We start from the raw sequence: 15741 nt of genomic DNA on the forward strand, positions 1-15741 counted from the left end.
CTGGATGGGGACGTGAATAGGAAGGGTTTGGGGGGAGATGGGCCAGGGGCTGGCAAACGGGAACTGGAAGAGGTTAGGATATCCGGGTCGGTGTGGTCGAGTTGGGCCGAAGGGTCTGCTTCCAGGCTGACTGCAGACGCTGGAGATCAGAGTCAAAAAGGTGTGTTGCTGGAGAAGCCCAGCCGACCAGGCAGCATCTGAGGAGCAGGAGGGTCGACGTTTCGAGGATAAGCTGATGAAGGGCTTCAGCCCGAAACGTCGACTGTCCTGCCCCTCGGATGCTGCCTGACGGGCTGGACTTTTCCAGCTCCCCACGGATGGAGGGAGAAACGGTGCGAGGTTCCCACAATGACCATCGCGTCCTGCACGTGGACTGGAAGCTTCGGACGGGGTGAAAGGGTAGCCACTGATCCAACGGAACGGTTTTCACCAGGACGTTACCGGGAATGGGATATGAAAGCCGACCGGAGAGGCCTTCCACAGGAGCTGAGGGTGACCATGTTGAGGGGTATAGATCAGAGGTTTTTCCCCTCGAGTAGGGGGGGGGGGGAAGTTCAAGACCAGGGAGCAGATTTTTAAGGAGACAGGAGAAAGATTTAAAAAGGGAGATGGGGAGGGGGGGGGAAGTTGGGCAACTCTTTTACACAGAGACAGGCTCATGAGCTCCCAGAGGAAGTGGTGGATGTGGCTACAATTACACCTTTTATAAGACATTTGGATAAAGTACATGAAGAGGAAAGGTTTGGAGGGATAGGGGTCTAGCGCTGGCAGGTGTGGGGCTAGTTTAGTTTGGGAACGCGGGCAGCAGGGACGACTTGGACCGAATGGTCTGCTCCTGTGCTGTACATCTCTATGAGATGAGCTCTGTACCAGACCGAGGGTGGCATGGTGGATCAGTGGTTAGTGCCGCTTCCTCACGGCACCTGGGACCCAGGCTATTCTCCAGCCTCGGGGCAACTCTCTGGGTGGAGTTCGCACATTCTCCCCGTGTCTGCGTGGGTTTCCTCCCACAGTCCAAAGATGTGCAGGTTAGGGTGGATTGGCCATGCTAAATTGTCCCATAGTGCCCAGGGATGTACAGGTTAGGGTGGATTGGCCATGCTAAATTGTCCCATAGTGCCCAGGGATGTGTAGGTTAGGGTGGATTGGCCATGCTAAATTGTGCCATAGTGCCCAGGGATGTGCAGGTTAGGGTGGATCGGCCATGCTAAATTGTCCCATAGTGTCCAGGGATGTGCAGGTTAGGGTGGATTGGCCATGCTAAATTGTCCCATAGTGCCCAGGGATGTGCAGGTTAGGGTGGTTTGGCCATGCTAAATTGTCCCATAGTGCCCAGGGATGTGCAGGTTAGGGTGGATTGGCCATGCTAAATTGTCCCACAGTGCCCAGGGATGTACAGGTTAGGGTGGATCGGCCATGCTAAATTGTCCCATAGTGCCCAGGGATGTGCAGGTTAGGGTGGATCGGCCATGCTAAATTGTCCCCTAGTGCCCAGGGATGTGCAGGTTAGGGTGCATTGGCCATGCTAAATTGTCCCACAGTGCCCAGGGATGTGCAGGTTAGGGTGGATTGGCCATGCTAAATTGTCCCATAGTGCCCAGGGATGTGCAGGTTAGGGTGGATTGGCCATGCTAAATTGTCCCATAGTGCCCAGCGATGTGTAGATTAGGGTGGATTGGCCATGCTAAATTGTCCCATAGTGCCCAGGGATGTGCAGGTTAGGGTGGATTGGTCATGTTAAATTGTCCCGTAGTGCCTAGGGATGTGCAGGTTAGGGTGGATTGGCCATGCTAAATTGTCCCGTAGTGCCCAGGGATGTGCAGGTAAGGGTGGATTGGCCATGATAAATTGTCCCATAGTGCCCAGGGATGTGCAGGTTAGGGTGGATTGGCCGTACTAACTTGCCCCATAGTGTTCCAGGGATGTGCAGGTTCGGGTGGGTTGGCCATGCTAAATTGTCCCGTAGTGCCCAGGGATGTGCAGTTTAGGGTGGATTGGCCATGCTAAATTGTCCATAGTGCCCAGGGATGTGCAGGTTAGGGTGGATTGGCCATGCTAAATTGTCCCGTCGTGCCCAGGGATGTGTAGTTTAGTGTGGATTGGCTACGTTAAATTGTCCCGTAGTGCCCAGGGATGTGCAGGTTAGGGCGGATTGGCCATGCTAAATTGTCCCATAGTGCCCAGGGATGTGCAGGTTAGGGTGGATTGGCCATGCTAATATGTCCCATAGTGCCCAGAGATGTGAAGGTTAGGGTGGATTGGCCATGCTAAATTGTCCCGTAGTGCCCAGAGATGTGCAGGTTAGGGTGCATTGGCCATGCTAAATTGTCCCACAGTGCCCCAGGGATGTGCAGGTTAGGGTGGATTGGCCATGCTAAATTGTCCCGTCGTGCCCAGGGATGTGCAGTTTAGGGTGGATTGGCTACGTTAAATTGTCCCGGAGTGCCCAGGGATGTGCAGGTTAGGGCGGATTGGCCATGCTAAATGGTCCCATAGTGCCCAGGGATGTGCAGGTTAGGGTGGATTCACCGTGCTAAGTTGCCCCGTAGTGCCCAGGGATGTGCAGGTTAGGGTGGATTTGCCATGCTAAATTGTCGCATAGTGCCCAGGGATGTGCAGGTTAGGGTGGATTGGCCATGCTAAATTGTCCCGTCGTGCCCAGGGATGTGTAGTTTAGGGTGGATTGGCTACGTTAAATTGTCCCGTAGTGCCCAGGGATGTGCAGGTTAGGGCGGATTGGCCATGCTAAATTGTCCCATAGTGCCCAGGGATGTGCAGGTTAGGGTGAATTGGCCATGCTAAATTGTCCCATAGTGCCCAGAGATGTAAAGGTTAGGGTGGATTGGCCATGCTAAATTGTCCCGTAGTGCCCAGAGATGTGCAGGTTAGGGTGGATTGGCCATGCTAAATTGTCCCATAGTGCCCAGGGATGTGCAGGTTAGGGTGGATTGGCCATGCTAAATTGTCCCGTTGTGCCCAGGGATGTACAGGTTAGGGTGGATTGGCTATGCTAAATTGTCCCGTCGTGCCCAGGAATGTGCGGGTTAGGGTGAATTGGCCATGCTAAATTGTCCCATAGTGCCCAAGGATGTGTAGGTTAGGGTGGATTGGCCATGCTAAATTGTCCCGTAGTGCCCAGGGATGTGCAGGTTAGGGTGGATTGGCCATGCTAAATTGTCCCATAGTGCCCAGAGATGTGAAGGTTAGGGTGGATTGGCCATGCTAAATTGTCCCGTTGTGCCCAGGGATGTGCAGGTTAGGGTGGATTGGCCGTGCTAAATTGTGCCATAGTGCCCAGGGATGTGCAGGTTAGGGTGGATTGGCCATGCTAAATTGTCCCGTAGTGCCCAGGGATATGCAGGTTAGGGTGGATTGACCGTGCTAAATTGTCCCATAGTGCCCAGGGGCGTGCAGGTTAGGGTGGATTGGCCATGGGAAATGTCGGTTTATAGTTTAAGGGGATGGGTCTAGGAGGGATACTGTTTGGAAGGTCAGAGTGGACTTGTTTTGCCAAATGACCTGCTTCCACATCGGTAGGTGTTCAAGAGCACTGTGCAATGAAACAGAATTAACGATCAAGTTTGCTTCATCAGCAAAGGCTAAACAGGAAGGGACTCTCCTCACGGGCGACTCGAACAATTCTCATTGAAACACAAGGGCTTATGGCCGTAACGTCAATTCTCCTTTGATGCTGCCTGACCTGCTGCGCTTTTCCAGCAACACCTTTTTCAGCTCCTTAAGGGGTTTGACAGGGTCAATGCTGAGGGGACGTTTCCCCTCACAGGAGAGTCGAGGGCCAGAGGACACAGTCTCAGAATAAAGAGATGAGGAGGAATTTCTTCTCTCAGAGGATTGAGACCCTTCGGAATTCCTTGCAAAGAGCTTTGGAGGCGGACTCCTTGCTGAGCTTCTCAATCGGTCGCAGGAGTCAACGGTCACGGGGAAATGGGAGGAAAGTGGACATAAGGAATTCCTCATTATTCCTGATGAAGGGCTCTGGCCTGAAGCGTCGATTCTCCTCGGATGCTGCCTGACCTGCTGTGCTTTTCCAGCACCACACTCTCGATAAGGAATGTCAGATCAGCCATGATGCTGTTGAACGACAGGGTGGGGCCGAATGGCCTACTCCTGTTCCCCTTTGCTTCTGAGTAGTTATTCGCTACAGGGGCGAGATTTACCAGGGATCGTTGGACAGCACCTTCCAAACCCATGACCTATAGCCTCTGGAGGGGCAAGGACAGGCCGGACACAGGGGAATAACGCCCCACGCAATAAGCAGACTTCTTGGAAAGACGCTGGCCGTTCCTTCACCTGTCGCTGGGTCAATAACCTGACCTCGCAAAGAACTCCCGTGGTTCCAAACAGACTACAGACGGGAGGTGGAAGACCTGGAAAAATGGTGCACTGAGAACAACCTAGCTCTCAATGCCCCCAAAACCAAGGAACCCATCATTGACGTTCGGCGGGATGTTACTCATGCCCCCCCTACACGTTAACAGCACAGAGGTGGAACGAGTGGAGAGCGTCAAGCTCCTGGGAGTGGTCATCCACAACAAGCTTTCTTGGACTCTTCATGTGGACGCACTGGTCACAAAGGCCCAACAACATCTCTTCTTCCCTCAGGCAGCTGAGGACATTTGGCATGACGGCGAATACCCTCGCCAACTTTTATAGGTGCGCCAATGAGATGGATGGCAACTACAGTGAAAACTCAATTATTATCCGAAAGAGAGGGGCGGGCACTATTTCATTCGGAAAAATCAATTAAATGCCTTTCCTCTGGGGCTCGGAGTTTTAAAAGTCTGCTCCCCGTTCAGGAGACTGTAGCAGCCCACAGTGCGCAATCCCCGGCCCCCCCCCCCCCGCCCCAACCCCAACAATCCCACCCCCCGCCCCCAACATCCACCCTGACCCCCCTGTGGGGCATCCGGACTGCACACCAACAACAAAACCACTACTGCTTTAGCTGCCTTTGTGGGCTAAGTCTCCAAATAATGCGCACACACACAGCCATATGCACAGACAGATACACAAACACAGACACAGCCACACGTGCACACACACTCAGACACACACATACAGACACAGCCACACACAGACACTGCCACAGCCACACACACACAGGCTGGGGGGAGGGAGGGGGTTAGGGTACACCCCTCTGTACAACTCCAGGCAAAGTGTGGGGAGAGAGAGAGAGAGAGCAGGGAGGGCAGAGGTCAGTCATTTGGAGAAGGTGCCTGTTCAATCACTATAACAAAAGAGGCGATCTTTGGTGTAATGTTCCCATCGGGACCTCGAGATCTCCGTTGGATAATCCGATTTTCGGATAAATTGGTATTCGGGTGACCCTGGTTCCCCTGTGTACCATTCAAGATCGGAGACGGTCACAGAGAGTGGTGAACTCGGCCCGGACAATCACGAAGGCCAACCTCCCATCGATAGAATCCATCCATCAGGCTCGTTGTCAAGGAAAGGCAATGTTTCTCTACAACCTCTACCATCGGGGACACACGCACCAGCCGGTTTCGGAACAGCGTCTACCCTCCTGTTGTTAGAATACCGAATGGACTCACAAACTCTTAACATTCGCCTGTCCCTGTGTTTTTGTTTTTGCTGCTGTTTACCTATTATTTACTTGCCTATGCGACTTAACTCTGTGATCTGTCTGTGTGCTGCTCGCAAGACAAAGCTTTTCACTGTGCCTCGGTACACGGGACAATCAATTCAATTCAATACCTGTTCGAGGGGCAACTAAGGAACGGGCAATGAATGCCGCCACAGCCAGTAATACCCACATGCTATGAGTGTAGCATTAGGTATTGGCGAACAGCACGGATATGTTGGGCTGAAGGGCCTCTTTTCGTGCCGTAAAACCTAGTTCCTGAGGATCGAGAGTTGGCGGCACAACCCCAACAGGCTGTCCCCGCTGTGTTGAGGGTGGTGGTGGTGGGGGGATAAATGCAAAACATATTGGCACCATTTTCCCCATTGGCAACCCATTCCCCCCCATCCCCTTCCCTCAGTGCTGCATGTCAATCAGGTGAAGTGGGTGGGGAATGCAAAAGCACCCACCCTCAACACGATGCACAGAGCCCATTGGCTGGTGTTGCCAGGGCCAAGGGGGGCCGATAGGTGGGTCTGGCCCGCCAATCAATGATGCGGCCATTCTATTGGTCGCGATGGGTGATTAGCAGTCGAACAGGGCTGGGACGTGGAGCCCCAATGGTAGGCTGTCCCGTCAATCAGGCGGGGGGGTGGGCGGGGCGCGCTGAGAGGCGGTCCCCGTTCCCCATAGGCCGAACCCACCGTCCATCAAACGGGGAGGCGGCACCGATGCGGACACCCCAGAGACCGGTTGGTCTGGCCGCCTGTCGGTCAGTGGAACCAGGGAGCCGATTGGACAGGCAACCTGTCAATCCAGAGCCGAGGGGCGGGCTTACGGGCGGTCGCGCCTCGCCACCGCGGCGGCCATCTTTGGTGCTCAGTCGGAAAGCGCCGACAGGTTCGGGATCGACGCTTGTCGCCATCCACCTGCCAGCCTCTTCCCAATCTGTCTAGCTTTTAGCAAACAAAAAGCGGGCCGGATCTAAAAAGGAAGGAGCTCAGAGGAAACGCGGAAAGCCGATTTTAAAAAAAACCACCCCGCCTTTCGGCATGTCGGAGAATCGCGAGCCGGAGACGCAGGCGGAGGAAACCGGCGAGGAGAAGCAGGTGGGGGTCGCGAATAAACTGGTTAAATATCAGGTTTCTTTTTCTGAGGACGAAAGGGGGAGTCGCGCGATTTTAACTCACGGCCGCCGCTTTGGCCTCTGGAGGTCCCGCCTCCTTCCCCGCCGCCGATTGACCGGGCCACGGACCGGCGGCGCATCCGGGTGTCTGATTGGACCACGCCCGCGTCAATCAGGGTGAAGGGTGGTGCTCGGGAGGGCGGGGGGGGGATCACGACTGGAGCGGGGCGCTGTCAATCAACGGACGCGTGGACCTTCGCCTTTCCCTGATTGGCCCAGGATGCCGTCAGTCGGGATGGGTGCGATGCGGAGCAAGCTGTTTGGCCCAGGCGGCTGTCAATAACGAGGAGGGGCGGGACGGAGGGGGAAACAGGTGGGGGCGCGTGTTTGGTCTAGTGATGTTGTTCGGCGGGGCTTGCTGATTGGAGCAGACCGCCGTCAATTGGGCGTGGTTGTGGGGCCCTCTGGTTTTGTGGCTGGTCCAAATGGCTGTCAGTCTGCGGAAGCGGTTAATGCCTTCACCTGATTGGTCCGCTGCGTTGTCAGTCAGTGGATGAGGGCGGGCGGGCGCCTGACGTCTGGGATAATACACACCTCGATTCTTTGGTTGTGGGCCACGCGGTCGGGCGTGTAACCAATCTTTTTTTATTAAGTAAATCTCAAATATAACCCCCTCCCCTCCCCTCCCCTCCCCTCCCCTCCCCTCCACCCCTAACTCTGTGTCTTGTGGATTTAGGAATGGAGGAAGTGTTCTCCCATTTTCTGCTCCTAAGAGGTGGTTAGTGGGGAAATTTGCCTTCAATTGTAGGCAAAATGTGATGCCCATTGATGCAGAAGTAGTCCATTCAGCCCATCGAGTCTGTCCCTGCCAGTTCAGTGAGATTGTGGCCCATCCTATCATCTTGCATTCCTGCTTTTTTCCCCAGAGCCCTTCATTCCCCAAGTGTTTGAAGATCTGCTTCTCTCACCCTGTTACGTGCTCAGGACCTAGCCCTCTGCGACAAAGGACTCCACGGATTCGCTCCCCCCCCCCCCCCCCCCCACCCCTCAGAGGGAAGGGATTCCTCCTCGTCTCTGGTTTTAAAATGAGCGACCCCCTTATTCTGAGACGGTGCCCTCTGCTCCTAGGCTCTCCCAGCAGGAGAAGCGACCCCCTCCTTCCCCTCCGACAGAAGCAAGAACGGAAATTGCCGGGGACGCTCGGCAGAAATCAGAGTTAATGTTTCTGGGCTGGTGACCCTCCCTCAGAGCTCTACCCTGTGGGGTCCACCCAAGAACGTGGTGTGAGATCGTAGAATTCTTCCTGTGTGAAGAGTTCAATCGGGTCTGTCAAAGAATCCCCTACAGTGCGGAAAGCGGGCCATTTGGCCCATGGAGTCACAGCACCCCTCTGAACAGCCTCCCATCCAGGCCACCACTCCCCCCAAATAAATTCCTCTTAACGCTGCATTTTTAAGGGCTAATTCATCGTACCTGCATGTGTCTGGACACTGAGGTGATTTAGGCAAAAGTGAGGACTGCAGATGCTGGAAACCAGAGTTCAGATCAGTGTGGTGCTGGAAAAGCACAGCAGGTCAGGCAGCACCCGAGGAGCAGGAAAACCGACGTTTCGGGCAAAAGCCCTTCTTCAGCAATAGAGGCAGGGAGCCTCCAGGCTGGAAAAATAAATTGGGGGGGGTGTGGGGCTGGGGAGAAGGTAGCAAAGAGTACATTGGGTGAATAAGGGTGGGACTGAAGGTGATAGGTCAGAGAGGAGGGTGGGGGAAGGGGGCAAAGAGTACGATAGGTGAGTGGGGGTGGGGGTGGAGGTGATAGGTCAGAGAGGAGGGTGGAGCGGATATGTGGGAAGGGAGATTGCCAGGTAGGACAGGTCATGGGGACGGTGCTGAGCTGGAAGGTTGGAGCTGGGGTAAGGTGGGAGAAGGGGAAATGAGGAAACTGTTGAAGTCCACATTGATGCCCTGGGGTTGAAGTGTTCCAAGGCAGATGAGGCGTTCTTCCTCCAGGCGTTGGGTGGTGAGGGAGCGGTGGTGGAGGAGGCCCAGGACCTGCATGTCCTCGGCAGAGCAGGAGGGGGAGTTGAAATGTTGGGCCATGGGGCGGTGGGGTTGATTGGTGCGGGTATCCCGAGATGTTCCCTTAAATGCTCAATGGCGTTCAGACTCCCCAAAGTAGAGGAGACCGCATCGGGAGCAACGGATACAACAAATAACATTGGTGGATGTGCAGGTGTACCCCATCCCCACACCTTCCTCCAACCCCCATTAATCTCTCCAGCCTGGAGGCTCCCTGTGTCTATTCCTGATGAAGGGCTTTTGCCAGAAACGTCGATTTTTCTGCTCCTCGGGTGCTGCATGACCTGCTGTGCTTTTCCAGCATCACTCTGATCTTAACACTGGGGTGAACAAGCATGGCCAATCTGTGACATACATCTTCAGAGAATCCCTACAATGTGGAAGCAGGCAATTTGGCCCATTGAGTCCCGCCAACCCTCTGAAGAGCATCCCACACCCTCAATCCCTGGAAACCCTGCATTTTTCATGCTCATCCACTAAGTCTGTACATCCCTGGGGACTATGGGACAATTTCCCATGGCCAATCCACCCTAACCTGCACATCCCTGGGCACTATGGGACAATTTAGCATGGCCAATCCACCCTAACCTGCACATCCCTGGGGCACTATGGGACAATTTAGCATGGCCAATCCACCCTAACCTGCACATCCCTGGGGCACTATGGGACAATTTAGCATGGCCAATCCACCCTAACCTGCACATCCCTGGGCACTATGGGACAATTTCCCATGGCCAATCCACCCTAGCCTGCACATCCCTGGGCACTATGGGACAATTTAGCATGGCCAATCCACCCTAACCTGCACATCCCTGGGGCACTATGGGACAATTTAGCATGGCCAATCCACCCTAACCTGCACATCCCTCGGGCACTATGGGACAATTTAGCATGGCCAATCCACCCTAACCTGCACATCCCTGGGCACTACGGGACAATTTACCATGGCCAATCCACCCTAACCTGTACATCCCTGGGGCACTACGGGACAATTTAGCATGGCCAATCCACCCTAACCTGTACATCCCTGGGGCACTATGGGACAATTTAGCATGGCCAACCCACCCTAACCTGCACATCCCTGGGGCACTATGGGACAATTTAGCGTGGCCAACCCACCCTAACCTGCACATCCCTGGGCACTACGGGACAATTTAGCATGGCCAATCCACCCTAACCTGCACATCCCCGGGCACTATGGGACAATTTAGCATGGCCAACCCACCCTAACCTGTACATCCCTGGGCACTATGGGACAATTTAGCATGGCCAACCCACCCTAACCAGTACATCCCTGGGCACTATGGGACAATTTCCCCACGGCCAATCCACCGTAACCTGCACATCTATGGACCGAGGGAGGAAACCGGAGTACCCAGGTCAAATCCACACAGACATGGGGAGAATGTCCAAACCCTGTCTCTAGGCCTGAGGGTGGAATCGAACCTGGGTCCCTGGTGCTGTGAGGCAGGTGTCGGTATGGGAGCTATAATGTAAGCATTGAAATAAGTGGAGAGGATTGAACAAATTACAACTGAGAGGGAGGATGGATTAGATTTGGCAGGTTTAAAATTTGATAAATCCCTGGGCCGAATTGAGATGTCTTCCAGCGTTACTGTAGGAGGCAAGGACAGCGATTGCAAGAACGCCGATGTCAGTTTTCAAATCGTCCCTGGACGTAGGAGGTGACTTGTGGGTAATGAACGCAGCACCACTGTTCAAGGGTGAGGATGGTAAACGAGGGCAATAAACGCAACTGAAACTCGTTGGGAGGAATGCTATTGGAAACCAATCTGAGGACAGAATTAATCACCACTTGGAGAGGCTGGAGTCAATCTGTGTCAGGGATAGCTGTGTCAGGGATAGCATGGTTGGCAGGTTTGATGTAATGTTTTTCCCCCGAGGAGGTGAATGAACGTTTTTTGAACGAATGGATATTGGGAAGGAGAGCGGTGGGGGCAGGAATCAATCCACAGTGGCAATCTGCCGTGATCTTATCAAGCTGCAGAACAGAATGGAGGGGCTGAATGGCTCTCCAGACATGGGTGGGGCAGGCAGAATGGGGGAGCCACCAGGTGAGCCTTGTAGTGACCACACAGCACGCAAAGTGTCCCTTCAGCCCAGTGTCCAGGGATGTGCAGGTTAGGGTGGATTGGCCGTGGGAAATTGTCCCATAGTGCCCAGGGATGTGCAGGCTCGGTGGATGAGCAAGGGAAATGCAGGGATTGGGGATGTGTGGGTTATGTGTGGGATGCTCTTCAGAGGGTTGACGTGACTCAATGGGCCGAATTGCCTGCTTCCACATTGTAGGGATCCTCTGAAGACCGGTCATGGATTGGCCATGTTCATTCACCCCCAGTGTTGTGTCTCCACCAGTCATCAAGCACCAACCTACTTCAGTCCCATTTCCCAGCACGTGGCCCGTAGCACTGCACGCCAAGTACTCCGACAAATACCTCTTCGACGAAATGATCTTTCCTGCCTCTGCCACTCTATGAAGCGACAAAAAAAACAATCTTCCAAAAATCCCTGGCCCTTGATGTTAAATCGATGTCCTCTGGTAATTGATCCTTCTACTTAGGGGGAGAGTTTCTGCTGATCTGTATGACCCCTGGAACCTTGTACACCTCAGTCAGGCACCCCTAACCTCCCTGCATTCTCTGCTCTCCGGAAAACAATGCCACCCTCTCTAGTTTTGCTCCAGAGCTGAATAGCCCCTGCCCAGGTGATATTGTGGTGAATATCCTCTGCACTCTCTCCCTACGGTATGGGTGACCAGGACTGTACCTCAGGTGTGGTCAGTTTGTTGTTAACAGCTCTGTTCTAAGCTCCTGGTATTCAGTGCCTTGACTAATAGAGGCAACTATCCCTCACACCTTTGGGAGTTTGTGTCTAAGTGTCGAAACAGTCAACTCTTTGGTCCAGCGTGTCTCAGATTCCGAGAGAAAGGTCTCGCGATGTAATTCCGAAAGGAGGGGATTTGACCTTTCGCTCGGCAGACCCTGGAGAGTGACAGCGTCCCAAGCTTGAGGCTGTTTTGTAGTTGGGAGAGTAAGACTGTCTTGCCTCCGAGACCCTTCAGAGGAGGACAGTTTCGGGGGCTCCTTGGTAAAGCTGTGGTGTGCCGTTTAGTGACGGGTACTGGGGCCGATAGCCCCATTGTCGCTGGAGTCTCCGGCCCAGCGTCCCTCCACGCTGCCTTGATCCTGGCCTCTGCCTTGCTGGACTGCTGTGTGGGTACCTCTGAGGTGTCGGGTCAGTGCGAGAGGCGAGGAGGACACTGGGGGTGGGACAGTTTCCTGCCGCTACACCGGACCCCGTTGTCTCTCGCTCCTTACCACCGATACACTCTTTTTAAAAAAAAACTACAACCGACGATGTCTTCCCGCGGCCCCGGACGGAAGCTTTGGGAATTGAGTCTACCGGGACAGAATGGGACATGCAGAACCTTGGCAGTTGTGTGAGAAACTGGCAGGACAGCTCTGCACAGCCACAGTGCCCTGGTACCCAGATGTTCAGTGCTAACACAGATGATCGAAATGGAACCAAGAGAGGGTTTAACGCACGCGTTAATCCGAGGGGAAGGGAGAGGCGACGGTGAGAAGGAAGGACTGTGGAGTGTCTGAGGGTGGGTGGTGTCACGTTTGGGGGCAGGCAGCAAGTCTGGGAAAGCAGTTAGAGGTGAGGGATTGGTACGCCGTGGATTGTCCCTGCATTGCCGTGGGATCAGTGTGTTCCTTCTCATCTGTTTCCTACAAGCAGCGAATGCATCAAATCTGCGTTTGACAATCTGGGAGGTTGCGAGGAAACCTGATCGAGGTTTATAAAATCATGAAAGGCAGAGATAAGGTGAATGACGAGTCTTTCCCATTGAGTACGGGAGTTGGAAACCAGGGGACATTTTTTTTTAAGTGTTTTGAAAAGGAAGTTTTTACACACTGTGGTTCGTGTGTGGAAGGAACTTACAGAGAAAGTGGTGGACATGGGTCTGGTTACAACGTTTCAAAGACATCTGGATAAGTTCATCAACAGGAAAGGTTTGGACAGATACGGGAGAAATGCAGGAAAATGGGACTACTTTAGTTTGGGGACATGAGAGGTGGGGACGAGTTGAATTGAATGACCTGTCCATGCTGTATGACTGTGAATAGTGGGGCTGAAGGGTCTGTTTCCGTGCTGTGTGAATAGTGGGGCTGAAGGGTCTGTTTCCGTGCTGTGTGAATAGTGGGGCTGAAGGGCCTGTTTCCATGCTGTGTGAATAGTGGGGCTGAAGGGTCTGTTTCCGTGCTGTGTGAATAGTGGGGCTGAAGGGCCTGTTTCTGTGCTGTGTGACTGTGTGAATAGTGGGGCTGAAGGGTCTGTTTCCGTGCTGTGTGACTGTGTGAATAGTGGGGCTGAAGGGTCTGTTTCCGTGCTGTGTGACTGTGTGAATAGTGGGGCTGTAGGGTCTGTTTCTGTGCTGTGTGAATAGTGGGGCTGAAGGGTCTGTTTCCGTGCTGTGTGACTGTGTGAATAGTGGGGCTGAAGGGTCTGTTTCCGTGCTGTGTGAATAGTGGGGCTGAAGGGCCTGTTTCTGTGCTGTGTGACTGTGTGAATAGTGGGGCTGAAGGGTCTGTTTCGTTGCTGTGTGAATAGTGGGGCTGAAGCGTCTGTTTCCGTGCTGTGTGACTGTGTGAATAGTGGGGCTGAAGGGCCTGTTTCCGTGCTGTGTGAACAGTGGGGCTGAAGGGCCTGTTTCCGTGCTGTGTGAATAGTGGGGCTGAAGGGCCTGTTTCCGTGCTGTGTGAATAGTGGGGCTGAAGGGCCTGTTTCCGTGCTGTGTGAATAGTGGGGCTGAAGGGCCTGTTTCTGTGCTGTGTGACTGTGTGAATAGTGGGGCTGAAGGGACTGTTTCCGTGCTGTGTGACTGTGTGAATAGTGGGGCTGAAGGGTCTGTTTCCGTGCTGTGTGACTGTGTGAATAGTGGGGCTGAAGGGTCTGTTTCCGTGCTGTGTGACTGTGTGAATCGTGGGGCTGAAGGGTCTGTTTCCGTGCTGTGTGACTGTGTGAATAGTGGGGCTGAAGGGCCTGTTTCTGTGCTGTGTGACTGTGTGAATAGTGGGGCTGAAGGGTCTGTTTCCGTGCTGTGTGACTGTGTGAATAGTGGGGCTGACGGGTCTGTTTCCGTGCTGTGTGAATAGTGGGGCTGAAGGGTCTGTTTCCGTGCTGTGTGAATAGTGGGGCTGAAGGGTCTGTTTCCGTGCTGTATGAATAGTGGGGCTGAAGGGCCTGTTTCCTTGCTGTGTGAATAGTGGGGCTGAAGGGCCTGTTTCCGTGCTGTGTGACTGTGTGAATAGTGGGGCTGAAGGGCCTGTTTCCGTGCTGTGTGAATAGTGGGGCTGAAGGGCCTGTTTCCGTGCTGTGTGAACAGTGGGGCTGAAGGACCTGTTTCCGTGCTGTGTGAATAGTGGGGCTGAAGGACCTGTTTCCGTGCTGTGTGAATAGTGGGGCTGAAGGGTCTGTTTCCATGCTGTGTGAATAGTGCGGCTGAAGGGTCTGTTTCCGTGCTGTGTGAATAGTGGGGCTGAAGGGTCTGTTTCCGTGCTGTGTGACTGTGTGAATAGTGGGGCTGAAGGACCTGTTTCCGTGCTGTGTGAATAGTGGGGCTGAAGGGTCTGTTTCCATGCTGTGTGAATAGTGGGGCTGAAGGGTCTGTTTCCGTGCTGTGGGAATAGTGGGGCTGAAGGGCCTGTTTCCGGGCTGTGTGACTGTGTGAATAGTGGGGCTGAAGGGTCTGTTTCCGTGCTGTGTGACTGTGGGAATAGTGGGGCTGAAGGGTCTGTTTCCGTGCTGTGTGACTGTGTGAATAGTGGGGCTGAAGGGCCTGTTTCCGTGCTGTGTGACTGTGTGAATAGTGGGGCTGAAGGACCTGTTTCCTTGCTGTGTGAATAGTGGGGCTGAAGGGCCTGTTTCCGTGCTGTGTGACTGTGTGAATAGTGGGGCTGAAGGGTCTGTTTCCGTGCTGTGTGACTGTGTGAATAGTGGGGCTGAAGGGCCTGGTTCCGTGCTGTGAGATTGTGTGAATAGTGGGGCTGAAGGGTCTGTTTCCGTGCTGTGTGAATAGTGGAGCTGAAGGGCCTGTTTCCGTGCTGTGTGACTGTGTGAATAGTGGGGCTGAAGGGCCTGTTTCCGTGCAGTGTGACTGTGTGAGTAGTGGGGCTGAAGGGTCTGTTTCCGTGCTGTGTGACTGTGTGAATAGTGGGGCTGAAGGCTCTGTTTCCGTGCTGTGTGACTGTGTGAATAGTGGGGCTGAAGGGCCTGTTTCCGTGCTGTGTGACTGTGTGAATAGTGGGGCTGATGGACCTGTTTCCGTGCTGTGTGAATAGTGGGGCTGAAGGGCCTGTTTCCTTGCTGTGTGAATAGTGGGGCTGAAGGGTCTGTTTCCGTGCTGTGTGACTGTGTGAATAGTGGGGCTGAAGGGCCTGTTTCTGTGCTGTGTGACTGTGTGAATAGTGGGGCTGAAGGGTCTGTTTCCGTGCTGTGTGACTGTGTGTATAGTGGGGCTGAAGGGTCTGTTTCCGTGCTGTGTGAATAGTGGGGCTCAAGGGCCTGTTTCCGTGCTGTGTGAATAGTGGGGCTGAAGGGCCTGTTTCCGTGCTGTGTGAATAGTGGGGCTGAAGGGCCTGTTTCCGTGCTGTGTGAATAGTGGGCTGAAGGGTCTGTTTCCGTGCTGTGTGACTGTGTGAATAGTGGGGCTCAAGGGCCTGTTTCCGTGCTGTGTGAATAGTGGGGCTGAAGGGTCTGTTTCTGTGCTGTGTGAATAGTGGGGCTGAAGGGTCTGTTTCCGTGCTGTGTGAATAGTGGGGCTGAAGGGCCTGTTTCCGTGCTGTGTGAATAGTGGGGCTGAAGGGCCTGTTTCCGTGCTGTGTGAATAGTGGGGCTGAAGGGTCTGTTTCCGT

This window comes from Chiloscyllium punctatum, chromosome 28 (assembly GCF_047496795.1).
Source record: "Chiloscyllium punctatum isolate Juve2018m chromosome 28, sChiPun1.3, whole genome shotgun sequence".
NCBI classification, from domain to species: Eukaryota; Metazoa; Chordata; class Chondrichthyes; order Orectolobiformes; family Hemiscylliidae; genus Chiloscyllium; species Chiloscyllium punctatum.